We start from the raw sequence: 5282 nt of genomic DNA, 5'->3' as shown, positions 1-5282 counted from the left end.
GTAAAAAAATAAATAAATAAATAAATTTTCTTGAAAAAAAAAAAGAAGAAAAAAGGGAAGAAAGGGGAAGTTTTCTTTTTTCCTCTATCTTTGAGAGCCTATGATGAAAAAAGACTTTGAGTCTATTTATAGGACTCCACTTAATCTAGAAATCCAGTCAAGAAATCAACTTATTCATTTATTTTTAAATTTGAGATTCCTGAGTTTATCCAAAAATTAAATTAAATAGGGACAAAGCTAATTTTTTTTTCGAAAATTTGGCCATATTCCAAATTTCTTTCTTAAAACCAAAATTTTAAGTTTTCATCTCCAAATTAAATTAAATTGGGGTGAAACTTTAGTTTCTATTTTTAACTCAAAAAAATTGCTGAGTCTTATCCCTAAAATCAAATTAAATTGGGATAAAGTTTAAAGTTTTCTTATAAATTTAGCCATATTCCAAATTTCTTTCTTAAAACAAAAATCTTAAAGTTTTCATCTCCAAATTAAATTAAATTAGAGATGAAACTTGAATTTCATTTTAAATTCAAATTTTTTAAGTTTCATAAGTCAAATTAATTTGGGATGAAACTTGAATTTTCCTTTTTGTTAAAAAAAAAAAAGAAGAAGAAAATTTGAGAATTCCTACGTTTTATCTCTCCAAATCAAATCAAGTTTGAGATAACGGATGAGATTTTTCATAAATTAAAATTTTGGTCGTCCCCTATTACAAATTTTAGTTAAATTCGTCACTAAACTCACATTGTAATTAAATTGGGAGCATCAAAGTCAAGACCGAATTACTTGCATCTTAATATCGGCTTTATCTTTTTCGAGATTCATCCACCCACATCTGTGCACAAATCTCGAAAAAGGGCATTTTTTGGAGGAGAAATTTCAGACTAACCACGGACCGCCACGTCATTTGCTAAATTAATGACAGAATTCTAAAATCGTCAAATTTGTGGCCAATTAAGAGTTGACATGTGTCTCAATTTGAAATTTAGGACAAATTCTGTGTTTTTGTCACAGACGTCGATTGAGTAAAATTAATTTCAACCAATTTGACACAATAATTTGGGCGTTGGCCCAGTTACACCCAAATATGAGCTTAATGTGGGCCTAAAATGCTAAAATAGGCCTAAGCTCAGTTAATTGGGTCTAAAGATCAGGCTCAACTCTAATTAATTAGGCCCAAGTCCAATTAAATTAGGCACAAAGGTCAAGCCCATGGGCCAATCAAGGCCAGACCCAAGCTCATGAAGTCCATCAGGGAGCTCTATAAATAGAAAAGCTCTCCTCATTTACAGTGGTCAGAAATTCTACACTCTAGAGAGCTTAGAGGGAATTCTCTATAATCAGAAGACTCTTGACTCCTAAAGCTGACCATACTTGAAGGCTGAAGTCTTTTGAAGACACAAGCATTCTAAAGGCTGAAAAAGATACAAGCATTCTGAACACATTTGAAGATTAAAGTCCTTGGAAGATACAAACATTCTTCCAAGACTTGAAGCTCAAGAACATCCACACGCCCTGCTTCTATACATCATGTGTAACCATATTGCATCAAATTAACATCAATATCAACACCAACTTAAGTTCAACTCCACGAAACAAGTTTCTCCGGAAGCCTCGTGTGAACACTAATCCTCCAAGAAGATCAACAAGCCCAAAATTGATCGTCCAAAAAGATCAACAAGCCCAAAAGTCGATCATCTAAGAAGATCAACAAGCCCAAAGGTCGATCATCCAAGAAGATCAACAAACCCAAGGTCGATCATCCAAGAATGTCACCAAGCCCAAAGGCCGATCATCCAAGAAGATCAACAAGCCCAAAGGTCGATCGTTCAAGAAGATCCAGCTTAAAGATTATAGTTTATTTTGAAAACATCAAAATACTATGTATTAGAGATTGTACTCACTTTCCACAAAATTAATACAAATACAAAGTTCAAGTTCCACGAAATAAATTTCTCTTGAAATCTCATGCGAACAATGAGTATTTAAAATGTTTTACACTAAGCTCTTTCAGAATGAAGTGTAATGTTAGTTCTTTTTAATTAATTTTGTTTCAATATTTGGAATGGAAAATAAAAATTTGAATTCAATGTGACTAAAATATGAATAAAAAAATATGGATTGAGAAATGTAATGGGATATTGATGATGGAAATTATGGGAGTGCAATATGTGATGCATGTCTTAGGTCATGCGTTAATTCTCATGCGTCGGTGGTCATGCGTCGAAATGGAAAGTATGCGTTAATCTCTTATGCAATGACCATGTGTTCCTATCACAAGTTTTCTTGTTCTCTCGCCAAGTATAACGAGATCGCAAGTTTCTCAGATGATCCGAGGTCTAACTCAGGGACTTATAGCTAAATATTATGTGGTAATGTGTTTGCGGCGAAAAATAAAAGAATATTGGGGGTTATGAGCTATGCACTACTCCTACTCCTAACTAACAGATTAAGCGGTGGAAGTATGACTGAATGATAGAGGCACGGAAACTGTTAACGCGTAGTAAAATGCATGGAAATATAGATAAAATGGCGATGATGGCTTCACTGCAACACTAAGCTTGACCACAAGGGTAACCCCAATCAACGCAAGCCATGTGATCATGCTATATACACTTGACGAAAACGCATGCGATGAATATGCAATAGTGTCGCGAGGCCTTATTTTTAAGTCTCTATTCTTGCTCACGTGCTCTCACACATAATCAAGATGACCGCATACCACCATGTCCTACTTAAAGGGTACATACGTTGTGTATTAGCAAGCGAAGCTTATTCCTAAGTTCCCTATTCTTGCTTATGCGATCCAATCCGCTCTCTCGAGTCTAGATTTGGTTTTTAGACTACTCTCCCAAGTATGCCTAAATGATGAATGATCCGCTCATAAAACAAGGTAATCACATAAATATGGTTGACGTAAGATTATTCCTATCTCTAGTGAACACTTGCTTACATTGCTTAATGCGATCAACTACTTACCCTCCCAATCAGTTGGTTGCTACTGATGCTACTCATAGACAAGCATTGCATCCGCTTATAGACAAACGTTGCTACAGCTTCATACTAAATAAATAAGGTTTTCTCACAACACTCACATAACGCACACCTCCTAGTGGTTTGCTACATGCTTCATATTCCTATGTCGCATGATTAAGTATGTGATACTCTAACAGTCTTACTTAGTGATGCAATGAAAATAAAGGATGCTAAGTAAATGAAGACGGAGATGGAATCGAAGGAAAATATAGAAATGCATTGATCACAAAATGTATTAATTTCTTAAGACAAAATGTAATAGAATACAAGGATAGAAGAGATATGGAGGGGCGGATGGAAGCAATGTCCTGCTTCCATCAGATGTGTGTCAAGGCTGCCAGTGGTGCCATGGATGGGCAGTGGAGTAGATTCTCTCGAGCTCTAACTCTGGCGGAGGCTCCGGTCGTCATTCGAAATGGTTGAGAAGATGAAGAACTCTCAAGACTATCTTCTCACGCTTTGGTTTGGATCACAAGGATCCACCCTAAGGCAGGGAACCTCAGGTGGAAGACCTTGGATGATTTGAAGTTATGCTCAATGGCTTCTATTTATAGAGCTTGGTCGCCGACAACATTAATGGTCCTTCTCTGAAATTTTGTAGCTAACAGCGTGATGGACGTGATGGACCTACTCTGAATCTCTGCTGCTAACAGTGTGGTAGGTGAAATGTCAACATCACCTTTTGATACTCCTGAGGTATGCGTTCATGCTTAGTTTTTGGAGTATCAACGCATTCTTGCGATCATCCCTTTATTATGGTTATTACTCTGTAGCCGCAATCTCTCTGTGATGACCGTATTCACTTGACAGCTGTAACTTCTATGCGATGGACGCATGCGGTTGACAGTCGTAACATCCATGTGTCGAACGTATGCGTTCGTCTTTGCGATGGAGAGATTCCCCGCATACGGTCGTCTTTGCGATAGCCTGGCTTCCGTGTATGCAACCACTTCCTGCGTTAGCTACAAAGATAGACAATTGAACGCATAAAAATGCATAAAAGTGGGTTAGCTGAGATTCTTAATACCGATCGACGCAAGCTCATTTTCTCATGAATTCTTAATACAATCGTCGCATCTTCTACTTAACGGCCCTCATAATTCTAAATAAAAGGCCTATAATGACGTGCATTTCTGCCCGTCATCAGATATATTCATCCAAAGAAATGGATGCAACAATATTTCTATCCCCTCCTAAAAAGAGGAAATTATTTCCATAAGAATAATATGGTGGATGGTTTTATATTATTGATGTATGATTGACAAACTAAAATTTTGTGCTTTAATTGTGAATTCAATGGATTGGAGGGATAATCATATTGTGGTAACTATTTTGAACAATTTTTTTTGGTTAAATTATATAAAAATACTACTAATTTTATAATAGGTAATTTCAACAATGTCTTAAAGAATTTTGTTATTTTAACATTGAAATTTGAAAATCAATCTTAAAAAAATCTTAAGATGATCCTATGTTAAAATAAATTTGATAAAATTTGAGAAGTATGAATGACATATTTATTACATTATTTATGTAAAAGACGTGATAATTAAGGATAGGTTTGATAACTTTTTCATTTCTTATTTACGGTTTTTATTTCTCATTTTTCAAGAAATTGACTTATTTGATAATTGTTCACATTTCTTATTTCTAAAATTTAAGAAACGTTTTTAAATGATAAGTAAATTTTAAGGAACTAGAAAAAGTTTGTTTCTCTCAATTTTTTTTTTTTTTTTAATTTTCGTTTCCTTGAAGATTAATAACATAGCTTGGCTTGTTGATATGGAAGTTGTCCTGAATGCAATTTGACTCCTTGGTTGTGACTTTGAATCTTGATGAATGTTTTTTTATTTTTTTTTTTAAAAAAACCTTTTACTCATATTTATGGCATTTCTTAACTTTTTAAATTTATATATTAGTTTAATTTTGAATTAAAAAATCTCTATATATATTATTTTAGTTTCAATTTTAAATTTTGTAAATTCAAATTTCTTTCAATTGTTAAATTTTAAATTTTGCCATATGCATATTTATGAATTATATGAATTTCATTTTTTATTTTTTATTGCATTTAAAACCAGTTACAACAATATATAAATTTTTCTCACTAATACATTCAATGACTTTAACAATGAATCAATGATCATTGAAGATACATACATTTGCCAAATTGTCGTATAATTGAGTTAGATGTGAGTCGTAATAATTTAAGACATTACTATTATTTTTAGTCGAAATAATTTACATAT

This window comes from Benincasa hispida, chromosome 8 (assembly GCF_009727055.1).
Source record: "Benincasa hispida cultivar B227 chromosome 8, ASM972705v1, whole genome shotgun sequence".
Taxonomy (NCBI): domain Eukaryota; kingdom Viridiplantae; phylum Streptophyta; class Magnoliopsida; order Cucurbitales; family Cucurbitaceae; genus Benincasa; species Benincasa hispida.
The sequence above is the reverse complement of the archived record's forward strand: the minus strand, read 5'-3'. Positions refer to the sequence as shown.